Below are 27066 nucleotides of genomic sequence, written 5' to 3' on the forward strand. Positions count from 1 at the left end.
AGGAAATGTCAAACAAACATCAGCATGGACTGATAGACTAACACTTAATAGAGGGGAGTTGAAAGACATGAAAAGAAAAACTATCCTTATAAACCAGATTTTAAATCAAGAAGAGGATAAGAAGGAGAAAGGAATGGAATATATGAGAGAGCTGAGATTACAAAAAAACAGGATGAACCCAAGGAAACAACAATGGAGCATGTACAGAGGGTCACTAGAACTAACTCAGAGAATGAGAGTGAACAGGCTAGAGACTCCAACAGCTCGACAAACACAAATGAAAGATCCAGTAAAAACACTCCCTTACTCATAAATAATGAAAAGTTTACTTGTGTGGGGTAAAGATAGATAAGGTTGCACAGGATACTGAACTGAGAGAGGTGGTACAAATACATAGGAGAGATACTCTAACCATTCTAGACACAGGAGTATCAGTAACATTGGTCAGTGAGGATTTGGTTAACAATGAAAACCTGATTCTAGATAAGGATACATCCTTACAAGGTGTATGGGGAAATTCTAAAAGGGTGCCACTAGCACAGCTGAAAATTAACTGGAGAGGAAAAGAAGATTATTTCCCTGTAGCAGTTATTAAAGAACAGAAAATACTAGTAATATTGGGAAGAGATGTAATGGGAGTAAAGGCAAGCATTCAAATATACATAGACTTTCTCTCTCAGGCGCACACAGAGTTTGCCTGTTTCAGATAGAATGAATGTTTACTCTCAGACACACAGAGTTCAGGTTTCCACACAGCTTGCCTGTCTAAACCAAAATCAGTTCTCTCTCAGAAATACATAGTCACTCTTATGCTGCACCCAACTTGCCTGTCTAAACCAGAATGCCTCTTTTTCTCTCTGCTTAGTAAATAAAAACTGCAGTTCACTCCACCCCTAGTGCACTGCTACTGTCCAATCAGATTTCACTCCAGTCACACTTCTCAACTCCACCCACACTCTCAGTCATCAACCAATCATCTCACTCACTCACTTCCCTCTTTCACCCCCACTCTTCATCTGTACCACACCAAGCATTTAAAGAAACACGTGTAGACTTAAAATCATTACAGTGATCTTAAGAGTTTGCCCCCATAGTCGGAATGAAAGGCAGACAAGTGTTTGGGTTCTAAAATGAGCCTCTTTATTAAAATAACAACATGCAAACATCAACTACAGCAAGGGCCTAACTAGCGGTACAGGTCAGGCCCTGGGGTCACTCCAGGTGGGTGACCTGTCTGGGCGAGACACCTGCTGCCCTGGGTGCGAGCCATCCATCAAATGGCTGGGACCTGGCCTGGCCAGGCGAAGTGTTTCCCCCCTGTAAAGCTCCCCCACCTGGCTGTACGTCAGCGGGGGGAGATTGGCTTGTCCAGGGGTTATCTGTTGATTCTATTTGCATTGGGAGGCATTTGTCTAGTGGTTGCTCTTGTACATTTGGCTATTGGATTCTTTGCTCTGGAGAAAGCATGGAATTCTGCCCTCCCCCCATAGGAAACAATGGACAGATAAATACGAGCACTGTGTTCAGGGGCCTATAGAATTGGAACCATGGTTCAATTCTCTAGAAACGTTGGAGTTTTAAGTGGACAGGACTAAGTTCTTTGTCATTTTGCTTTTATTTATTTGAAAACATCACTTCAGTCTCCCGGAAAGACTCCCACCATAGGAAATCATGGACCAGAATTTGTTTGTTAATACTTGTGAGGCTCTTCTCTCTCTGATTCCATTGGCCAGCCTTTGGCCAGCCTGTTGGTTCCTAGTAAAGGATCATCCAATAATCATAATAATAACAACAATAACAACATTCGATTTATATACCGCCTTTCAGGACAACTTATCCCCCACTCAGAGTGATTGACAAAGTATGTTATGATTATCCCCACAACAATCACACTTTGAGGTGGGTGGGGCTGAGAGAGCTCTGAGAGAGCTGTGACTGATCCAGGGTCACCCAGCTGGCTTTAAGTGGAGGAGTCAGGAATCAAACCCAGTTCTCCAGATTAGAGTCCTTCCGCTCTTAACCACTATACCAAACAGGCTTTCAAGGCCTCAGCAAGGGAAGAAAAGGGAGTTACTTCACCTGGTTCCTTCTTTAACCCAGACAGCAGCTCTTCTCAGACCAGGGTGATGGGAGTGACATCTTTTCACCACTCTGGGAGTGCTTCCACACTTCTCAGTGGGCAATTTTGGCCTTAAATGGGCCTGTTTGAGGCCACTGTTACCAGAACTGCTCTTTTTAATGGGGGAATTAGCTTGCAGCCTGGGTTTTAATCTAGTGCGGATCTTAACCAATATATACCAGGGTCCCTCTCCAGAACACTCGTGTAATAAAGAGGCAGACTAATAACAATAAAACGTGTTTTTACTAAATAGTGTTGCGTATGCCTAAGTTAGCACACACATACAAGATACATACGAGAAACTAAGAAATATAGAGTAGGAAAAATAGAGATGGTTGCATGAGCAGGAGAACCCACTTGAGAGCGATGGAACTGGGTATACTCACCTAGTCACGGCGTGGAAGAAAGACGTAGCAGCGAGACGGGATGGACTAATGCCTGCACTAGATCCAAAGAGAGTGACAGCAAGGGTGTCAGGATAGGAATGGCACGGGCACCTCATGGCCAGGGAGATCGGCTTAAATACCCCAAAACGTACCCTGGGGCTGGTGCCTTTCCCTGTGGTTGTCACGAGTAAAACAAAGATTTAATGGCTCTACAACTACCCTAGATGGGCCACTTTAGAATCTGAATATGTTATTGTGACACCTCGGGAAGAGGGGACAAAGGAGGGAGGGGGAATGCTGGGCGGGTCGAATGGATCTTCCAGGGAGCTGGGCTTGTCTCGATGTCATCAGCTCAGGAATGTGGAGGTTGCTTTGAGATGCGTCCATTAAGTGCTCAGGACAGCTGGCACTTTAGCTTCCATTCCGGGGCGTCTATCAAGATATGCAGAGCAGGGCGAGGCTGGCCGCTGCAGACGTGGTCTGCACGCTTCCACGAAATGGCTTCTCTGAGCAGGCTGCTCAGGCTGGTCTTCTGGCTGCCTGGGAGCATGGCTGCCACCTGGGCATGACTAGGGCTTGCTAGCAGGCTGCCCGATAGTGAGGGCAAGCTTGGTGGCCGGCCTGTGAGAGATTCCCTGTGGGAACTGACCAGGGGGTGCCTGGCCAGGCTCGTGGAGGGTCTCCCCGGCTGGCACTATGCTGCTAACAGTGTGGCTCTGGGCCCAGGTGAGGCAGATGTCCATGGAGGCCGGAAACAGTGTGTAGACAGTATAGTCCACAATAGAGACAGGAAAAGCAGAGTCCATAAAAGCAGGGTAGTCAGGAAACAGGCATGGGCAGTGCTGCCCTAGAACAGAGTCTTTGGTGTAACTTTAAAACAGCAATGCAGGAAACTGACACAGTTCATGGCAGGCCTCAGGAACAGGAGGGGGGGTCCTTGTCAACACCACAAGTGGCCTGATGCAAAGTGCACATGCAACCCCGCACCTGTGCAATGACATCACTTCCTGAGGGTGCGAAGAGCACGATGGGAGAGACAAAAAAGTAAGCACTGGGTCCCCTCTGCTGGAATGGTAAGGGGACCTGACAACCCTATGCTTCTCAGAGACCTGTCCCACTCCAGGCCTCAGTGCCTAGTCTGCTGCTGGGCCTGGCTGACCTGGGTGATTTTCCTTTATCCCACACCTGGAGTCACCCTGGACAATAATATATATTAGTTTTAAAGCAGGGAGACATAAGTGTCTTTAGTCTCTGGACTGTAATAGGGATGCTACAGATCTCATGCAAACATGCTTGACTACTGAACTTAGCCTGTTCAACGATGGTGAGCAGATTTGAACTGATCATTTGGTGTGTTCAGTTCATGCTGAGAACCTGTATGCCTGTTTGGTTTTCAGCAGTGTTGGGGTAACTTTTATTATATTATTATTGCCAATTATGAGGTCTCGCTTCTCTCCTTGTTTGAATAATAAATCAAGGCTTCAAACTTGGTGATCTTAGAAGCAAAAGAGTTTTATTATGAGAAGTTCTCAAATAAGCCTGATGCACACACTATTACAGCAGGGTGCATGCCAACAAACAGGCGGCAACTATATCTATACCATCACACAAGCATGATGCAAGTAAACAACAATTGCTTACAGTACAGAGGATTATTACAGGAATATATAAACAATCAAATAAATGTCTCATGATTAGACATGGGCACGATCTGAATTACGATTTCAAAAAGTCCCCGATTTTGGCGTTTGCTCCATCGTGACTCAGCTAATCGGTTCTGTCCATGGCAACCGATCCAGCAGTCGGGAGTTTGCTTGTTCGGGACTTGATCAGATATATCGGTTTCTGTTCGGAATTGCAGACACTCAGGCACCAGTAATTAATTCCCGGGGCAACGGAGTCGGGGGGGAATGAGCTGTCTTTGCCCTCCTTCTGTCGCCCTCGAAACACAAATGGAAGCACAGCTTTCCTTGATTAGCAGGCTTCCTTCCAACCACGGAGCAGCAACCCAGGGGAGGGAGGGGGAAGGGGGTGGGCACAAAGGAAAGGCAAAAGGCAGCGCGGGAGGCTGGGAAGCTGCCTGCGCCATTCGCCTTTCCACAGGACAAGGGGCGGGTGGGCAAGCCAGCCACTCCTTGTCCGGGGGAAAGGCAAAAGGCAGCGTGGGAGGCCACCCACGCCGTTTGTCTTTCCCCAGGACAAGGGGGGGATGTACTAAAACGAATGACAGGATTGCCCATTGAAAATAATGGGAGAGGCTTGAATGCCCGTTGGAAATAATGGGAACCTGGAATGCCTATTGACTTGCATGGGCTCCATTGAAACACATTAGAGCAAAAAAATAGGTGCAACGAAAACGTGGAATGGATTTTAAAAGAAAGTGTCTGGGCCCAGATAGACTGTTCAGGGACTGGATTGACAGGCCCCATGCTGGAATGACGGCCCCTGGGTGTGCCAGAAGGGCTTGGGGACTGGAATGACAGGCCCCTGACTGGAATGAGAGCCCCTGGGTGTGCCAGAAGGGCTCTGGGACTGGAATGACAGGCCCCTGAGTGCAATGACATCAAGCTCAAGGGCAGCCCCATGTAAAGCGAGTTACAGTAATCTAGCCTAGAGATGACCATTGCTTGGATCACTGTAGTTAAGTCATGGGTTGACAGGTAAGGGACAAGTTGCCTGGTCTGCCACAGATGGAAAAATGAGGACCTGACAACTGCTGTGACCTGTGCCTCCATTTTCAGGGAGGCATCCAAGATCACCCCCAGGCTCTTAACCCTCGGAACTGGCACTAACGGTGCCCCATCGAGGGCCAGGAGCCGGAGTCCCAAACCTAATCCCCCGTGGCTCAAATACAGGACCTCCATCTTCATCGGGTTCAGTTTCAGCCAACTCAGCTTCAACCAACCAGTCACAGCTGCAAAAGCATGTTCCAGGACATCTGGGGCTGAGTCGGGCCGTCCATCCATCATCAGATACAACTGGGTGTCATCTGCATATTGATGACACCCAAGTCCAAAACTTTGCACCAACTTGGCAAGGGGGTGCATATAGATGTTAAACAATAATGGGGAGAGTATTGCTCCCTGTGGGACCCCGCACACCAAAGGGTGGTGGGATGACAATTTCTCCCCAAGCACAACCCTCTGTCCCCAACCATGGAGAAAGGAGACAAGCCACTGTAAGGCAGCCCCTTGTATCCCCACATTGGCAAGGCGGTGAGTCAGAAGATTGTAATTGACTGTATTGAATGCTGCCGACAGATCCAATAATATCTGCAGCACCGAGCCACCTCAATCCAGATGTCTATGAAGATTGTCTGTGAGGGTGACCAGCAACGTCTCTGTCCTATGTCCCAGACGGAACCTGGACTGGAAGGGGTCTAGGGCTGAGACATCCTTCAGGAAGCCCTGCAGCTGCTATACCACCTCCTGCTCAATCACCTTTCCTAGAAACGAGAGGTTCGAAACCGGGCGGTAATTGACCAAGTCAGTGGGGTCCAGCAATGGTTTCCTTAAAAGAGGCCTCACCACAGCTTCCTTTAATGGTCCAGTAAAACCTCCGGAGCCTAACAATGGCCTCCAGTGAGGACTGCAGCCCCTCAGCACTGGCCTTTACCAGCCACGATGGGCATGGGTCCAAGGGACATGTGGTGGGCCTAACCGATCGCAGGGTCCTTTCAATCTCTCTTGAAATTAACCTCTCTCTTCTGTTCTGCTGTCAGGCAACCACTCACTCAGTATGTTCAGAAATCATCTCCCTCTAGACAGTAATGTTACTAGGCCAGGACCTACTATGCAAAGAAAGACAGGTCACAATCATTAATAAGTTAAATACATTAAATAAAAGTAAATCCATTATTTTCTTCAATACTTAGTGTAGTCCAACATAAGAACAAGGGATGCATATTGATGATAATGGAACTAAGTTATTTCTATATCAGCAGGACTATTTTAAATGATGATGATTTTGTCTATAATCCCATACTTACATCTAACAACGAGTAGATTTTAGAGGAGGCGTAAAAATTAGAGAAGAAAATGAGTATTTTAAATGAAATGAGTCTATCAGCAATTTAAACACAAGGTTTTCTGATCATGTATCTTTGAATATTCTAAAAATATCCCGTTTTTACTTTGCAACAAGCATACTCAAATAGCAAAACAAAGATACGGTATATTTATCAGAATCTACTGAGTGTATACAATTTTTATGTTAATTATTTCTAGGAACACATACAAAATTACCCTCCCCTATCCATATTCAAGTATGGAATTTTCTAGCCCTATGTACTAGATAGTCTCAATATTAAAAGATGGAGGTATCTTGGACTGGATTGAAGCTCAATGCAGGGCATGCATAATGTAGTGCATTTTTCCACAAAGATATTGCCATGAAAGGAAAAAAGTCTTTTTGTCCAGTAATTGAGCAATGTGTGGTTATTGTCTAGGACATTTGGAATGATCTACAACAAAATGATGACTTACATGCAGAAAGTTATCACAGGTATCATTGATATAAATTTCATTTCTCTCTTTTAATCTCAAATATGTTTGAAAGGAATCATTTCACTCATTCAGTTGCCACTGATTAAATGTAGAGAAGGCAAGTGATTTATATACGTGTGAATCAGACTTGAATTCATAGGCAGATCTCTGGTTCTACACATTGATCATCATTAAATAATTAAATGTATGTACGTCAAAGGCACAAACCCATATATTTCAAATTTTAAAAGAGTTCCTTAAAACAGGAAGGGTTTTCTTATATTGACAGCTGTTTTATAAATAATGAAATATAAAAAAAGAAAAAGTCCAGCAAATGTCCTATTGCCATTACATTAGACAGAGCTGAAAACAATTTTTAGCCCTTTCTGAATCTTTTGCCTTCCTACTGATATTCCTTTTCTCCCATTATTAAAATCATGGCCCAGGCAGACTTCATGTCCACTTAGTCCCAGTCCAACCCAATGCTTACACTATAGTTTGTATGTCAAATATGTGGTCTACAAGCAACTCCTTGCCTAAGTCTCTTTCACAAATGATGTAAAATATATCTCCCTTTCCATGTAGGATGTCTGTTTCCCTAGCTTCTTCTAAGATTTAGAATAAAAAATAATACATAGTATTCCAACAATCCAAAAGCAGATACACAGATAAGACTCACTAACTTCTGTTGTTGTTGTTGTTTTCTTTTCAAAGGGCAGCTGTACATTGAAGGAGCCATCTTGTTACACAGTAGAATGCTAATTATCTCCCAGGGCAATAATTTTCAAACAAAATTGTGGGTCAGATTCTTACAGATTATTCAGTTGGTCTAACAGATGTAAGAAACAAAATACAAGTATAAGGGGAGAGAATTATAACATATGGTCCAAAATTAATCTCACTATTTTGTACGTGGTAATTCTGGCTGAATGGTATTCTGATATGTGACAGAAGATTTATGCTTGATGATTCTTTCCTTGCCCTAAATAATTAAAAGATTAAAGTGAGCCATACTAACAGTCATCAGCTGATAGTTTTTCTTTTTTATGAGTCTGAATCTAATTTCATTGGATGCAAAGAAGGATATCTCATTCAAGGTGAATTCTCCTTGTTCTCCTTAAACCACTTCTCGTTTACGAAATGAGATTGCATCAAAATGGGCTAATACATAGAGAAAAATATAAAAAGTCACATAAAATGAACAAGGCATTAAAATTCTTCTATGATAGGTGGAATTATGGCTATTATTGATGATTAAACCAAGAAAAGATATTTGGAAGTACTACATTCTGTGAATAAAATATCCAGTTATTTAATTCCATTTCACAGATAGCATTTTTAAATGCAAGGCTATTTGAAATGTACAGAAAATACAATGGAGTTTTTCTGAATTATTGGGAAAACCTGAGTTTTTCTTCATGTAAGTGTTATACTATTAACCCATTTTATATTGTTCACTTAAATGCAAGCCTAATAGAATGTTCATATTTGAAATATTTGAACCCAGATTAAAATGATAATCCTTGGCCAAATATAAAACAATATATATTTGAACTGAGTAGATGCCAAATTTTGAAGGGAAATAATGTGCTCTTACCAACAATGGATTTTAGAAAAGAACATTTTCACTGCATTTCTCCACCCACCCTCCGATATAAGTAACAGTGAGATACCATACTTTTTCACGTACTTTTCATTTAAATGCCCCTAATGTACATGAGGCTATACATTTCACTAAAAGGTGTTACAGTATATTGAAATTAAATATAGGGATTGATCCAAAGGTTCTATTTCACTAATGGTGGAGCCAAAAGTTGAAGACTTGTTGAAGTGCATATCCATTAATCAAATGTTTACTTAATTGCTTAATTAATTAATTAATTAAGTTACATTGACTTAACTGATTAAATTTTATTTATTTATTTATTTATTTATTTATTTATTTATTTATTTATTTATTTATTTATAGTCCACCTTTCTCACTGAGACTCAAGGCGGATTACAAAGTACGAGCTTAGTACAATCAGTACCAAATACATTTCCATACAGTATATCAAATATATTTCCATACAGTATCAAGTACATTTCCATAAACAATGCCATAGGGTAAATATAAACAAGTTTACAAAGACAAACCATTAGCAAGGATCCAATACACAGTAGAAGAAATGCTGAAACAGAACATAATGAATTGTAGGACTGATAATAGAGAACATGAAGCTGAAACAGAACGTAATCAATTCTAGGACTAACATCTGGCAACATGAAGCACGATAGTGCATAGATGTACATATTTAAAGCAGCAGATAGTATATAAGGCAACATGGTGAAGTCTATGGTCCCTAACACATTAGTGAAGAATCTGAAACTTCATCCCTACAATACAGCCCTCCTATCTGAATAAAACGTTTTGAGTAAAACGTTACAAATCTTTTGACTAGATTATCATGTCTAGGTTATCATAGCTAGGGTTGCCAGGAGCCTAGAGAAGAAATGCCATGCCCCATTAACAGAAGCATAATGAGATGTTATTTATCTCCATGTCAGGAAAAACTTCACCTGCCCATTTCCACATATTAATCCTGTATTAAAGAGGTGATTTTCCTGCAGGTTGTTAGCAATCCTATGAGCTTTTTCACTCAATCTCCTATAACTCATGCATAGTACAACTCTCATTCAATATGACCCATGATTCTCAGCATAGCCTTTAAAAAAGGATGCCTCCTTTATTTTTTACCAGTAGGAAAAAAATATGGGCACTTCCCTTGGATTGAGGCTACTAACAAAGCCTAAGCTTATGAAATACCTAAGCTTATAAAATTCATGTGGTGAAACAGGGCCTTTTCTCCCACTGGTAGACCCTGGTCTGCCTACCCTTCCCTTTTCACCTCTGGCCAGGCACCTGAAGGGGCTGTCTTCCTTTCCTGTTTCTGGGTATTTGCTGCCACCACTGTCCCTGTATGGGGTCCTGGTTAGGCGGGACAGCCTCCTAACCTCCCTCCTCTGCTAGTGGGCCCAAGCAGTTGGGGGACTTCATAAATTCCAAAAATCATTTATTTAACTTCTAACTATACACAGGCAAATATACAGTGAATTGAAGGAATAATAAAACAGAAACAGAAACCTGTTACATTAGATCTACATCGCCCCTCAGAGCCATCTGTCCCTCAGCTCCAGCCAACAACTGTCTACTTCCAACTCCCTTCCACCAACTGACTCGCTCTCTCACCAATCACATTCTACTCCAGAACTGGCCCCTCCCCTCTGCAGCCCACAGAAAGTTAACTCCACAAACAGAACGGTGTTTCTCCACATCTCCCCCTCTTTAGATTCTGAGCCAGAGGGGTATCCTCATTCAGAGAGAACCCCGTAGCAGAATCCAACTAGCCTGGGAGAAACCCATTAACAAAACATAACATGTGTAACAATCAGGAAGTTTCCCCAACCCACAAAGTCTGTCACCCTAAGTGTCCACATTCATTCTGGACAAAAAGTCTGCAATCACATTACGCTGTCCAGCAATGTGCTCAATTTTGAAGTTCTATTTCTGGATCCTCCAGGACCACCTCTGCAACTTAGAATTGGTGTTATTCATGGTCTGCAACCATTGCAAAGAGGAATGGCCAGTTAGGTGGGTGAACTCTTGTCCCCACAAATAAGGCCGAAGTTTGTCCAGAGCCCATACAACTGCCAGATATTCCTTCTGCACTGAGGACAGGTTCTTCTCTCGAGGAATAAGTTTCCTACTCAGGTAGGCCACAGGATGTTTGGTTCCATCCCAGTCCTGCATTAGAACCGCCCCGAACTCATGGTCTGAGGCATCTGTGGCAACAATGAACCTTTTGTCAAAGTTAGAGGCTCTGAGTACCAGCGTAGAGACCAGAGCTGCCTTCAGCTGCTCAAAAGCCACCTGACAGCTAGGAGTCCAAGCCACCTTGTCTGATGCTGGTTTCCTGGTGAGAGAGGTGAGTGGGTCTGCAATTGCTCCAAAAATTGGCACAAACCATCTGTAGTAGTTAGCCAGTCCTAAGAAGGCTTTGACCTGACTTTTAGTCTTTGGGGCCTCCCACTTTTGAATAGCCTCCACCTTGTCCCACATTGGGGTGATTCTCCCACTCCCCACCTTATGTCCAAGGTACACCACCTCTGGCATTCCAAATTGGCATTTGTTCAGATTGATGGTGAGGCCTGCTCATCATATGGCCCCCAACACTTTAGCTAAATGTTCCAGGTGTGAGTCCAGTTCCTCAAATTTATGTATGTAATACCGAAAGGATATTTTCCTTGTCATGCCTGGACATTCCCAGAGACCACACCAGTTCCTCCCATTGTGCAGGCTCTGAGAATTGTGCCAGAATGTCTAAGGGGTCATCGTCCAGCATCTCATTTTCTCCTTCCTTTCTAGTTACATGCAACACCATGGGCCTCTCGAGGAATGGCTTCAGTATATTCACATGCACCACTTTAGTTTTGTGTCCAGACCTCTCCATAGCCACTGTATATGTAATATCGTCCAGTTTTTCCACAATTACATGGGTTCCCTCCCATGCAGCTTTCAACTTACTGGTGTGAAGGGGCAGAAAAACCATCACCCTGTCCCCTATCTCAAAAGTTCGAGACCTCGCTGTTTTGTCATAACAAATGCTCTGCTTACTTTGAGCTTTGGCCAAGTTCTCTTTAACAACCTGCATCATCCCCTTCAATCATTCTCTGAAGGATAGTACATAGTCCACCACTGATTGCTTTGCCTTTGGGATTTTCTCCTCCCATCTTTCCTTGACCAGATCTAGAGGTCCTCTGACCTTTCTGCTGAACATAAGTTCAGAAAGGGAAAACCCTGTTGATTCTTGGGGTACCTCCCTATATGCAAATACCAATTGCGGTAGTTTTTCATCCCAGTCTTGGGGGTGAGTGTCCACATAAGGTCTTAGCATTCCCTTCAATGTCCCATTAAACCTCTCAGTCAATCCATTGGATTGAGGATGGTAAGCTATAGTTTTCAGGTGTTTCAATCCACAGCATTTCCACAAACCCTCCATCAGTTCAGACAAAAAGTTGCACCCCCTAACTGTCAGAATTTCTGTAGGAAATCCCAGTTGACAAAATACCTTGATCAAGGCTTTGGCTACCACTGGAGCCTCAATGGAGGCTAGAGGCACTCCTTCTGGGTACTTTGTTGCATGGTCCACTCAAGTCAGAATAAACCATTTGCCCCTCTGAGTAGGCTTTGGGAACGGGCCCACTATGTCGATCCCTACCCGTTGGAATGCTTCTCCCATGATAGGAAGGGACTTTACACCTGCTTTACACTTTACACCATCTTTTGACATATTGGACATGACTTGCAGTAGTCCCTCACATCATGAGCCAGCTTTGGCCAGTAAAAGTTTAGCAAGAGTCTTCGCCTTGTCTTAATTCCTAAGTGCCCTGCACAGGGTATGTCATGAGCCAACTCTAAGAGATTGTGCCAGTATTTCTCTGGAACCACAAGCTGTCGAACTGCTTCCCAAGACCCTTTTCTATTAGGTGGTAACCAGAGCCTATATAATCGGCCCTGCTTCCATGCCATTTGCTCAGTAAGAACATCTGAGAACTCCACTTCCTGGTTCCTTGCTCCATTGCACACTGGTTCCAGACTAGGGTCTCCTTGAACCTCTTGACAGAAACATTTCTGGATCCCCCAGACTTTCTACCATCTGTTCCTCTAGACCACCCCTAGTCACACTGTTTCCAGGACCCTTGGCAAAGATGTGGTGAAACGGGGCCTTTCCTCACATTGGTAGACCCCGCTCTGCCTACTCCTCCCTCCCTGTTTATGACCATGCATTTCCTCTGAGACTATGATATGTCTTCCATCCTAGCAACAAATTGTGATAGCACAAATATGCAAAATGTTTTCACCACGAAAGAGCAGCAAAAGATTATTTGGAATTGGGAGGGGGAAGAAAATCAGGGTAGAAATGAAATGTATTTTTCCCATGTCATCATTCCTATCAAGCTTCTGTTCGAGCTGCTTAGCTGCTTGCCTTGCTCCTAAGTAGACCTATGAACCTGAATATGGAAAAGATCTGATTTCTGAATAAAAATCATTTAACCAAGGACCTGTGTCTTGCTATAATGATCCAGAGATCTATCTGCCATATCTTGTCATCCAGAGCCTGACATTTTGATAGGAATCCTCCTTTTCTTCTGTACCTGTTGTCAGGGCTAGCTGTCGCTGCTACTGGGTGGGGTGTCAGCTAGGCCAGCCCTGTCATCAGAGGGGTGCCAGGGATGCTGCAGGACCCTGCTCTGTGGAAGGAGGGGTGGTATACCTCACCCAGAATCCCTTTCAGTCCACTCACTGGCCTGCTCAACCTGGCCTGCTCACCCCCTGCATCCTCCATCATCTCCTCCTCCCAGAACGCTGCGCTGCGCTGCGCTGCGCTGCGCTGCGCTGCGCTGCGCTGCGCTGCGCTGCGCTGCGCTGCGCTGCGCTGCGCTGCGCTGCGCTGCGCTGCGCTGCGCTGCGCTGCGCTGCGCTGCGCTGCGCTGCGCTGCGCTGCGCTGCGCTGCGCTGCGCTGCGCTGCGCTGCGCTGCGCTGCGCTGCGCTGCTTACCCACACCCCAGCACTCCTCCCAGCCAACCTTTATAGGGCTTCCTTCCTCTGCCCCACCCTCCTTCCAGCCTGGTCCTGGGCTGCCCCAAGCAGTTGCAGCTGAGGTAGCTGATCTGGCTCCATTGACCAGCACCAGCTGCGTCTTGTTGCCTGGCTGTCAAGACTCCCTGACTCTGTTGATTGCTGAAGGCAGGCCCAGCTGTGGCCCCTTGGCTGGCTGCCCAGCTCCTCCCCCAGAATGCCTGTGGCAACTCCACCTGGGGCTGGTTTGTCCCTGATCTTTCCTGAGCCAGGTTATTGCCTTCCAGCTGGTGCATAGGCTTGGGCATGGCTTGGGGCTGTTGGGGCTGCTTCGGCTGCTTCTCCTCTCTGCCAGGTAAGAGCTCTGTTTGGGCAGCTGCTGGGTCCCTATTCCCCCTGCTTTTGCCCTCTCCCTCTGCTCTGTTGAGCCCCCTATCGCCACCCTGGAGGGTGGGTCTAGCTGGTGCCTCTCTGCCTCCTTTAGCCCTCTGAGGCCCTGGCCCTTTGCCCCTTTCCCCGGGTGTAGGTGGGTTCTGCCCCTGGTTGCTGGCTGGGGCGGCAGGGCTTCTGTCTCCTGGTTGCCTCCCACTGCTCCCTCCCAGCAAGTCCAGGGCTTGAGGTTTAGACCCTGGACACCTGTAACCTCTGGAAAATGGCTACCGGATTCCAGCCATTTGAGCCAGCCCCAGGATTAACAGCGCCAGGAGACCCCACTTCTAATCCAGTCCTGCATCTGGGATCAGGTGCAGATGCTGGAAGAACTTCTATAGAACTGAGGGTGATCCCTAGGAGAGAGGTCACCTATCTTATATAGATTACTTTACCAACTCCCAGACAATGGGCACCCAGGAACCGGGAGAAAAAGGAGAGGCAGAGAGGAGCACTATTTGGTCACTGCCTAAGTGAGATGAGAGCACCCGACATCTCCATGACTTCGCAATTGACCTCCATCCTGGGGACTGCTCAGAGGATCGAGCCTCTGGGAGACTTTTCCACTGAAATATCTCAACTTACTTCAGAGAGAGGAGTGGGAAATTTGGCCGGAAGCACATTGGAATTTTGGTGGGATGATGAACTGGGACAGTATGTAAACCTCCCCTTGGAGAAGGAGAGTTACGTACTGTGGGGGTTGGAGCTTCCTCCGGATCTCCCTCCAGACCGAGGCCCTGAGTCATGAAGGGATTACCAGTGATGGAAAAACATTTGCCAAGGAAGCTTGTTCCTCGCCCGGGACTCTCCCGAGCTGGTGGATGGGATGGAGTTGAAAGAAAAGGACCGTTTGGATTACCTCAGTGAAGAGCTCCAAGTGATGAAAAACAACCTGTTGGTGTTAACAGGACTTACCCAGGGTTGGATGAGGAGTGCAGTGGAGGCTCAATGTACCCAAGCCCCAGCAGATTTACAAATAACGGGGGACCCTGGATTACCCCCTAGAAATGCCACAGAGTGCAGTGGATTTACAACTGACCCACTAAATTTGTGGGAAGTGGGGGCTGCGGCTGGGCCAAGCAACCAGGGATGGGGCCAGACACTGCAGCTACCTATGCTACAGGAAGTGACAACACAATCAGTGTTGGGGGCTATACAAATGGGAGCCACGGCTGGGCCATGCAACCAGGAATGGAGCCAGACACTGCAGCTCCCTATGCTACAATTGGCGACAACACAATTGGTGTTGGGGGATGTACAAACAGGAGCCGTGGCTGGGCCATGTAACCAGGAATGGGGCCAGACACTGCAGCTACCTATGCTACCAGAGGCAACAACACAATCGGTGTTGGAGGATGTAGAAATACAGGGGGACCTCGGACTAACCCCTGGCAACTGGCAAAGTTCTGAGGATTATATGGGCAATGACCCTGGATTGGAGTGCAGCTGGGCCATCAGTCCCATTCAGGGGCCAAACGCTACAACCAAGAGAGGTGGAAGAATGGTACCAGATCCTCGAGGCCCAAATGGCAAGGAGGAGAAAAGAGCTGGAGCAAACCACTCAGCTAGTGACCAAGATGATGAACTTACCAGTGGGATCAGGTGCACAGCTACTGCCCAAGGAGCAGGAGAGAGCTCCATGAATTGGACAAGAGCCAAGAAGTGCAGACAGGGGGGAGCCAATTTTAGTGACTCCAGAACATTTCATGGGAACTCAAGCAATTCCCACCCTGCACAGTTTCCTATAGTTACAATGAGGGGAGGATCCGTTCCACCCCATGCTGTAGCAACGGCCTCTAACATACCCTCTTGGGGAGACGGAATGGGCCCAAGTGGTGCCCCACAGCTTTCGACCATACCTCCAATCATGAGAGGCGCAGGAGTGTCTGGTACCACAATGGGGAGGAGAGTGTCAAGGAGCCTACCCGTGCAAGCACAGGAGCATCGATTGTAACCAGTGGGATGAGGATGCCCCAACTAGGCCAACCACAAAGAACCCCAAGTTTTGCCCCAATGGGGCAGGAGTACTAATAAAACATACCCAAGGGAGAGGTACTCAACCGAATGTACCCCAGGGGACACCAATGGGACACAAACAAGGAGGGGGTCCCCTAGGGAATATCCCTCAGGGAGCGCAAGGAATCCAGACACAAGTTTGTCAGCCACAATACGGAGAGATTCCGCAAATGACTCAAATAAACTTGGGAGCAAACTGAGCCTACCAGATACCTCACATAGTACCAGGACATTTGCAACCACCCCCCTTGGGAGCAGCTCTGATTCAACAGGGGGTGAGGCACCAAGGAGCAGGAGCTCTCACAATGGGTTGCCGCAAAGTTGGTGCAAATTGGAAGCCACATTTGATGGAAACCCCCAAAACTTGGGATTTTTTTATTGTACAAACCATGGAATTCTTTTGGGATTGGAGGCATTTGTTCCCATCAGAATACAGTCAAGTAAACAGCCTGGGATCTTGGATGGTAGGAGCGGCAGCTGAGTGGTATGTGACCCTATACTACAAGGGAGCACCTGAGCTAAATGACTTAAACGCTTTTGTAAATGCGCTCAAAGCTCAATATGATGACCCATTAGAGGGGAAAAGAGCCATAACACAGCTCAGGACCATTAAGCAGGGGTCCAGAACCATCAGGGAATATGCTGCCGTATTTAGGCGACTAGCCGCCAAAATACCAAGCTATCATGAAGGAGTAAAAATTGAACTCTTTCAAAATGGTCTAAATGTAGATCTCTTAGACCGTGCATTATTGCAAGATGATCCACAAACCTTGTTAGGATGGATTCAATTGGCTTGTGAAGTTGAAAATAGTAGTAGTGAAATTGGTAAGAATGCAACAACAAAGGAGACCCAGCACAGCAAATAGAAGTCGCAGCCTGCTGGATTCAAAAGCCCCTGCCTCCGTGCTTACAAGAGAGGCAAGATGGAGACAAGGACTATGCCTAAACTGTGGGGGCATGGGACATTTCACGGTGCAATGCCCTGGAAAATTAACACAGAAGGGAAAGAGCCAAACCCTACCCAAAACCCCAGGAGCCCCTAAACTGCTGGGACGGACCTGGAAACAAGGAAAACCAGAGGTCACTTGGATGCCGATGAGGGTCTTGAATATACTGAGGTACCCACAAGGAAGGAAACGGAAGAAGAATCTACCCTGCCATCGGGAAATGAGAGAGACTTGCCATAAGAAGGCCCCATCGGCAGGTCCCAAAAGAATCTGAACCACCAAAGGTGAGAGAAAGAGGGGCCATATTGTTCATGCCCGTGACATTACTAACCCAAAAAGGGGGACTCATGTGTGGGTGCAAGCCTTAATAGATTCTGGGTGTTTACGCCAGCATTAGTCAATGGACTGGGCTTGGAAATAACTGAACTGAGAGACCCTATCATATTTGAACAAATGGATGGGTCTAGTATGCACCCTACGCAGCATCAAATGGCACCTACGGCTACAGGAATGGGAGACCATTGGGAAAATAGAACATATATAGTTAGTGATGTAGCCAAATACCCCTTGGTACTGGGAAGTCGTTGGCTGTGGGATCACAATCCATACATTAAATGGTCCACCGGGATGGTAGTTTTTAAAGGTGATCCTTGTGCAAAGCATGCATGGACTAAAGTATGGGGGAAGGAGGCACCGTCCCCCTTAGAGACTGTACTGTTAACCACAGAAGAGGAGGGAGTCATTCCCCCTGAGTACTATGACTTAAAACAAGTGTTTGATGAAAAAGAAGCAGATGAGCTATCCCCCCCCCCCATAGAAAAATGGACTGTGCTATTGAACTTATTTTGGGGGGAAAGTTACCTAAAGGTAAATTGTATTCAATGAGCCCAGCTGAGAGGAAGGAACTGAGAGACTTCATTGATAAAAATTTGGAGTGGGGATTCATCCACCCCACTAGCTCCGCCCATGCGGCGCCAGTGTTGTTTCAAAAAAAGAAAGATGGGGGGCTAAGGCTATGCACTGATTACCGAGGAATAAATGCGGTATCAATGTCAGATGCATACCCTATTTCCTTGATTAGAGACTTGCTCAGTGTGGTGGCGCAAGGGAGAATTTTTTCAAAACTGGACTTAAAAGACGCTTATTTCTGAGTGAGAATAAGGGAGGGGGATGAATGGAAAATGGCATTCAATACACCCCTCAGCCAGTTTGAGTACCTCATCATGCCTTTTGGATTACAGGGGGCACCAGGTGTGTTTATGAACTTAATCAATGAAGTACTGCATGAGTACCTGTACAAAGGTGTTGTTGTTTACCTAGATGACATGCTGATTTATTCTGCTGATAAAGAATCCCATGTGGAATTGGTCAGGAAGGTGCTGACCGCTTTAAGGAAACACAAGCTGCCAGTTAAATTGTCTAAATGTGAGTTCCATAAAGAGGAACTGGATTTTTGGGGTACCGAGTCTCTCACCAAGGACTGAAAATGGACCTGGCAAAAGTCCACGCTGTAGTGGGGTGGGAGGCCCGCAAAACAAGGAGACAATTGCAATCATTTCTAGGGTTTTGCTAACTTTTACAGACCTTTGATAAAGACCTTTGCTCAAATCGCCATACCCTTAACAGACTTGTTAAAAACAAAGGGGAAAGGGCTGCAAGGGGGAAAGCCTAGTGCTAAATTGAACTGGACAGCAGAATGCCAAGAGGCTTTTGAGAACCTCAAAAAACTGTTCACTTCTGAACCAGTGCTACAGCATCCAGATGAGAACAAAAAGTTCGTGGTGCAGGTGAATGCGAGCGACACAGCCATGGAGGGTGTACTCTTACAGCCCAGTGATGAAGGGAAACTGCATCCCTGCGCCTACATTTCGAAGAAATTTTCTGAGACTGAACACAATTGGAGCATGTGGGAGAAATAATCTTTTGCAGTGAAACTAGCCCTTGAAACCTGGAGGCATTGGGTAGAGTGCCTTTTGAAGTGTGGACTGAACATAAAAATTCAGAGGCACTATGCACTCCCCAGAGACTGAATGCCAAACAATTAAGATAGGCAGAATTCTTCTCCAAATTCAACTTCATGTTAAAATACCTCCCTGGGCAATGGAACTTCATGGTGGATGCCTTGTCGCGCATGCTCCAACATGACGGCCAGAGGGAGGAGATAATTGATACCATTTTCTCACCAGCTCAATTGGGAGAAGCGGTGACGACACGTAGCCAAACAGCAAAAATGCAAAACAACCCGAAACCTGATCACTCCAGGTGGGGAGAGAGAGTAAAAGCAGAAACTGAAAAAGAGGGGGAGAAAGTGCCCAAAGCTGAATTGAAACAGGCAAAAGATGGCCACTGGTACAAGGGAAACAAACCTTATATCCCAATAAGTTTAAGCAAAGAAATCTTGCACCAGTGCCATGATGCAAAAACCACTGGACATTTTGGTTATCTAAAAACATTACACTTAGTACAAAGACAGTTTTGGTGGCCAGAAATGAGAAAGGACATATTTCAATATATATCCTCCTGCCCAGTGTGTATAATGGGAAAATCAAGGAGGGGGGAAACCCCTGGACTGTTACAACCATATGAAACACCTCCTCGGCCATGGGATGTGATTTCCATGGACTGATCTTCCTCCTTCTAAAGGACACACAGTCATTCTAGTAGTGGTGGATCTCTTTTCAAAACAGGCTCATTTTATTCCTTGTACTACGATACCTACAACCAAGAAACTAGCCAGCCTGTTCCTGAAGCACATAGTGAAATTACACTCGTTCCCCACTAAGTTGATCTCCGACAGGCATCCACAGTTCGTTGCCAACTTCTGGCAGGAGCTCCTACAACTTGCAGGGATTGAACAAGAGATTAGCTCCACTTATCATCCACAATCAAAGGGACAATCTGAATGCACAAATCAGGTGCTTGAACAGTTCCTAAGATGCTACATTAACTACCAACAAGATGCTTGGTGGGATTTTCTTGATTTCACCAAATATGCATATAACAACTCAGTACATTCCTCAACAGGAGCTACACCATTTAAAATAGTACATGGATATAAAGGAAATGCTCTGCCTTTCGCTACAGCCCCTGAATCATCACAGGGAGGAGACCTGGAGGAATGGTGGACTAAATTAGCTTCCCAATGGGGAATCATTCAGAAGATTTGGACAAAGCCAAAGAGGATTACAAAAAGTTTGCGAATAAAAACTGCTCAGAGCAGTGGGAGCTGAAGCCAGGAGATTTTGTATACGTCTCTACCAAAAACATAAAAGGGGAGCAACCTAGTAAAAAACTTGGATGAAAATACATAGGTCCTTTCCCGGTAAAGAAAGTAATTAATAATGTGACTGTGGAAATTGAACTTCCAAAGAACTTAAAACAAATCCATCCTGTGTTCCACTTCAGTCTTTTAAAGAGGGCTCCCCAACGAGATCAGTGGCATCCTGAAAAGGGGCCCCCTCACCCAATGTTAGTAGATGGACATGTTCACTATGAAGTGGAAGAAATCCTCGACTCCAAGATTAAACACAACAAACTCTTTTACCTGGTCAAGTGGAAAGACTTTGATGATTCATACAAGGAGTGGGTAGAGAAATCCCATATGAATGCACCTAGACTGATTTCTAACTTCCATAAACGCTATCCTGACAAACCTGGCCCTTAGGGGAGAGGGCCATCTTTAGGGAGGCAGAATGTCATGTATGTCTGTACCCATCCATCCATGCCAAATTTAATTCTGATTTAGAAGCTTAGTCTAGCTATTGTAAACAGAAACTTAAGGTGGCTTGATTTCCTGTTGTTAGTGCTCTAACTCTTTCTCAGGCTTTCACAGGTGGTTATCTGATGGACTCCAATGTTTATGACCTTGCATTTCCTCTCAGACTATGATATGTCTTCCATCCTAGCAATGAATCGTGATAGCCCAAATATGCAAATGTTTTCACCAAGAAAGAGCGGCAAAAGATTATTTGGAATTGGGAGGAGGAGGAAAACCAGGGTAGAAATGAAATATATTTTTCCCACGTTGTCATTCCTATCAAGCTTCTGCACGAGCTGCTTAGATGCTTACCTTGCTCCTAAGTAGACCTATGAACCTGAATATGGAAAAGATCGGATTTCTGAATAAAAATCATTTAACCAAGGACCTGTGTCTTGCTATAATAATCCAGGGATCTGTCTGCCATATCTTGTCATTCAGACCCCGACACAGGCACCTGAAGGGGCTGCCTCCCTTTCCTGTCTCTGGGTATTTTCTGCCACCATTGTCCCTGTATGGGGTCCTGGTTGCACAGGACAGCCCCCTAACCTCCCTCCTCTTCTAGTGGGCCCAAGCGGTTGGGGGATTATGTGGAACAGAATATCTTTCTTCCTTCATAAATTCCAAAAATCATTTATTTAACTTCTAACTATACACAGGCAAATATACAGTGAATGGAAGGACTAATAAAACAGAAACAGAAACCCCTACTCTATCTCCCTCATGCCCTAATTAGATGTTGTGTACTGCAGGCCCAATCCTTTGATACCTGGGGTTACATTAGATCTACATCTCCCCTCAGAGCCATCTCTCCCTCAACTCTTCAGCCACCAACTGTCAACTTCCAACTCTCCTCCACCAACTGACTCACTCTCCCTCCGATCATATTCTACTTCAGAACTGGCCCCTCCCCTCTGCAAGCCCATAGAACGTTAACTCCACAAACAGAATGGCGTTTCTCCACAATACAGTAAAAAATAAGAGAACTGGCCGTGGAACTCACCAAGGCTATTATCATATCCAGCCATTAATAACAACATAGATCTTTCAGTCTTCTCCCCCCACATCCTTAACCTTCGAACCATCTTTTCAGTAACTGAGAGCCTGATGGGGTTTGCAGCATACTCTAAAACTTAACAAAGAAAGAACATTGCAAATGAAGTACAACTATAGAAACAAATTCTAGCAATTAGAAGCTTCTATAGAATACCCTCTGCAAGGAAACACTTGAAACAACTAGAGATGTTAACAATATTTTTCGCCCATTGAAGTGGAGATGGTGAATGAACAATCCTCTTTGGAGGCAGGTATGAGGAAGACTTGAGAATAGGGTTGCTATCAAATTTCTCATCACTTCTGACTCCATATAAAAATCCCCAACTTAATTTTGTTCCTTCCATGTGTGACTCAAACCCAAGATTTTTTTAAAAAAAACATTCTAACCATTTTGTATTTCCTCAGATCAGTTTTCCACCCATTAAAATCAATATATTCTTCAATGTTAGTTTTGTATCAAATCTATACAAATGGTGTAAAGGTGGTATAAAATAAACTGACCAGGGACACCAGCAGTAAAAATGCAAAAAGTGAAAAGACTCACAGTGGTAACATATGGAGAGGGTGGCGATGATGGTGGTGTACTTATTACAGAAACAAGGCTTTGGTTTTTAGCTAATGTCATTGCCACAGCTTTACTATGGGTTAAAAAAAAAGATGCCCGTTTGGATCTTCTGCAGTATTTCTGCATCATTTTGTGTAAAAACAGTGAAAGTTGGTGTGATGATTCTTTAACAGAAACAGAATCAAGTGTTTGAGGGACCTCCAAGATACGACTGAACCACTTGGGTTACCAATCTTCAAGATAGGGCCTATGAGGTCACAGTTAAAGAAGAATCTTACATATACCAAGTAGGTGGAATAACCTCCTATATAGGGTCTCCTATAATGCCCCAAATTAGAATGCTTGCATTTGTTTCCTTCCCTTCCCCTGAGTGGCTCAGCCTCACAATGGCCCAGTAAGAAATTAAGCTAAACAATGACATGTCCAAGGCCACTGCACAAGAAGTTCACCTGAGTTGCCTTACATCAAAACCCACTTCTGTCATCACTAAGTCTCTTTTAGGCTTTTCTATACTGAGGGTTGGCATCAGGTTTGCTCCATGTATGGAGTCACCACAAACAAAGCAGTTGAGTGTATTGTACCTTTCTGTATAAGAAGAAGGGAAAAGGAATTTCCCAGACCCAACATTTTTGACTGGGTGACAGGTTATAATTTTGTAGATATGATCATTGCCCAGACAGCTGAACCATGAAATATTTTTGTTCCTCTTGAAAAGTTTGTAAGAAGAAAAGTGGAACACCTTTAAAATGCCCTCCAGTGATTTCAGGGATAGGGGAAAATCCTAGTTTATTTCCTTAGCTTCAGTTTTTTAATTCCTGCAAGTAATCCTGTGGCAAAATTAAAGAAACAACACTATGAGTGTCAAAGCTAATGCTGGATTTTTTAAAAAGTATAGTAACTGATGAGGAAACTCAGAGAAGAGATTTTATTCTAGTGTAAAATACTCAAATGAGTAATTTATATGTATTTGTGATTCTTATGCAGGGAAAGAGAAAATTTGGTGTAGCTCCGAATGAATACAGATAATTCAAGTTAACCATAGCCCACCTATGGATCTTTTGACTTTTTATTCTAACATATAAATAAACATCCTATTGTGATCTGCAAGATACTGGGATTATTCACATAAAGTAAACCTTTCACTTGGAAGTTGCTTCAGTAATCCATGCAATGGTCACCTCTAGACTAGACTACTGCAACTCGCTCAATGCTGGGCTGCCTGTGGGTTTGACCTGGAAGTTACAACTGGTCCAGAATGCAGAGACGTGCGACCTCATGGGGACACCATCTAGGGGGCACATCCACCCTGTGTTATGCTGGATGCACTGGCTCCCAGTTGAGTTCTGGATCCAGTTCAAGGTATTGGTTCTAGTATTCAAAGCCCTTCGTGGACTGGGACCTGCATACCTGTGGGACTGCCTTTCCCAGTATGTCTCCCATAGGGCCTTGCACTCAGCAGATAAGCAGCTTCTGGTGGTCCCTGGCCTGAAGAACATTCAGCTGGCCTTGACTAGGGCTAGGGCCTTTTCTAACCTGGCCCTGGCCTGGTGGAACACTCACCCTCTGGAGATTCGGGCCCTGCAGGACCTATTACAGTTCTACAGGGCCTGCAAGACAGAGATGTTCCACCAGGCCTTTGATTAAGGGCCAGCTTTGTGTCCCCCCTTTCTGACTGCCTTGCCCTCCGTTTGTGGCTGCCCCGGATTTACACCATGGTGGTGCCTGTGGCTACTATAAAATAATGATTTTATAGTAGCCTGGTTTGATCAGTGGTGCATGAATCTTTTTATCTGGATTAAGTGGTTTTAATGTTTTTATTGTATTTATTGAAATATTATTGGAAGCCACCCTGAGCCCACTTGTGGAAAGGATGGGGTATAAGCTAAACAAACAAACAAACAAATATTTAATTTAATTTAAATAAATGTGTTATTTTATTTGAAAGATTTCAGTCATTTCATTTCTTATGTTTTTAAAAATGCATTCATTTTTAATGCTCACCAATTTTTTTCTATGTTGCTTGGTGGCGTCTGCCATCTGTCCCAAGGGGGGGGGGCGGGTATGATGCAGTTGGGTTTCTCTCCCAAGGTTAGCTTGCAGTTTCTCTTTCAAGGTTGTGCAGCTGGGAGCCTGGCAGATTGGCATTGAGTGCTCTAAGCCTGAATGCCCAACCTCCAAAAGTGGGGGGACTAGTTATCTCTGAAGTATATGTATGGCTGGGTTTTGCATGTGCCTTATTCCTAACAAAGCCTTCATAATATCACGACACTAAGTCTTTACGATAAGCTTCAAAAAACCAACAAGTGGACTCTTTTGTAAATTCCTTGGCAAGATCCTTACACTTGGTTTTAGTTTGTGAGATCCAGCCCGTTATGCTTGCCTTTAACTTTAGTAGTCTGCATTCAAAAAATACTCTACGATTTGTTTGAGGCCTCAGATCTGTATCATTTCATTGATGTAGGATAGAAAGTGCACATTAGAGCAATTTTTAAAAGCTGTGCATTGTGTGGGCATCCCATTGACCCAGCCAAGTTTGTTGGAAATGTTGCTCAAATGTATTTCTGCTACAGACTTAAGAGCATTCCAGCCTGTCAGTTGCAATGCTCTTCTTCTGCCTACTTGTAGCCTTTCTGTGAACTCCACATGCCCTTCCAGCCAATGCTGCAAAATGCTTTCACTGCATTGCTTGTATTGCTAATGTAAAGTAAAAGAGAAAAAACAGATAAAAAAGCATAAGACTGTTCACTATATTCTCATTTGTTCTGAGTTTTGTTTCTAGTCTTAAAAAAAACTAATGAAACAAATATGATTAATTTGTTTCATTTTCTATTTGTTTTTAGAAGAAATGCTGATTCATCCAAGCTGCACATGATGCTAGAACTCTTTGAGCACATATCCCAACAAAGACTTTGCAACAGATGGGGCAGTGGCACTGGACATTATTTAACCCAACATCCATGCCCCCACCCAACACAGCCAATTAGCTACAGGGGTGGTTTAGATCAGGAAATCCATAAGAAGTGGAGAAGTAAGTTAGGTTAAATAAAAATGGCAAGAAATGGAGTTCCAATTAATCAAATGAAACACGAGTGGGTCTTTCCTACTTTCCCTCTTTCCCCAGCAAGCCCCTGACACGCCTGAAAATCTCATACTGGAGGGAGAACTGGCTGAAACTGACCCCATATTTCCCTTCTACCATCAGTTCTTCAGTTAGTTTTAGAGGCTCCACTGGAACAAAGGTAAAGTCATGATTGTGCATGGCTCCCTGTCCTCACTGCTACCCTCTTCTTGGGCCATACAGCTTCTTAGGAGGGTCTTGTGACTCAAGCATCGGTTTTTCAGAGGTCTTAAGGAGTGCTGGAAGGGGAGGGAATGAAAATTCATACCATCACTTCTAGTGGTATTTGCTGGATCCATTCTATATCTCTTGTATCAATTTATCCTTGAAAGGATCTCAGTTTCATCATGTGGTTCTCTTGCCCTGAATTTACTATGACCCAGAACTTGTTATCCTAGCCTTTTAAAAGACATTCAGTACAGCATATACGGAACTACCCTATCTTATTCCTGTTGCAGTATGGTAGAGTAGGCTGATGATGGGGATTTGCTCAGGAATATCTAGTGATCTTCATGTTTCGTCAAGGATTTTAACCTGAATTTCCCTCTGATCTAATCTGACCTGCAGACCCCTATAAAATATTGTTTTCGTTCTTAACATTTTGTGGTTAGCCTGGCTTCAGGACATGTGAAGTAATGATAGCTTGCCCACATGTATCTGGGAGTGGATCTTGTCACACTTTTTAGAATTTAAACACTAATGATACAACAAGGCAGTAGCCAATACAACCAGGATTTGACCATGTTAAAGAGCTATGATGGCCAAACAAAACTCCTTTCAGTGTGCCTCTGAATATCAATTGCTGAGAGCAACAACAGGGGACCTGTTTTTGTGTTTTCCAGGATCAACTTAATGATTACTACAGGAACCAAGATGCTAGACTAGATGGAGTATTACGTTGGTCCAATAGAACAGTTCTGTGGTCTTATTTAAGTTGATGCTTCAATCCCCAAAGATTATATGCTGAGTTCCATGATGCAAGCTGGATCCTTTCTTAGGCCACCCAATAAGCTCTACTGAAATTTCAAGTAATTTTACCAACACCCTCCAAAGAACTGTTCTCACGTTAAAAAAATGATTATACACTCTGATGAGCATGCACAAATCCTTATGTGTGCCTATTTCCCCACCAATTTTATTGGCTTCATCAATCACACTTTCAAATATCTGCCTGACAGTTAATAAATGGTGGTTTTAAATTTCCAAACAAGTAAATTTAGAAGTTGTCGTTCTTATCCATCTAACAAGCCACAGCTCATCTGAAACAGTTTGAAGAGAATGAACAAGGTCATTCAAGCAACCATTAAACAAAACAGAAAGAAAGAGAAAGAAAGAGAGAACTATTACTGTTTGGAAATGGATGGGCTGGCAGGTTGAACTTAAACTACTCTGCTGGCTGACACTCAGGTTTGGGAAATCAGCCATTAGAGAAATATGGTTTGCCAAACAGGGACTAGAAAAATTGGCTCCTGAGCCAGCTGTTACTACTGACTCACCTTATTAAAACAGCTTGCTTGGCTTCTACATCGCCTGACACCTATAATTCTTTTCAAGGTCCTTTTTCATCAG

Source organism: Eublepharis macularius, chromosome 8 (assembly GCF_028583425.1).
Source record: "Eublepharis macularius isolate TG4126 chromosome 8, MPM_Emac_v1.0, whole genome shotgun sequence".
Taxonomy (NCBI): Eukaryota; Metazoa; Chordata; class Lepidosauria; order Squamata; family Eublepharidae; genus Eublepharis; species Eublepharis macularius.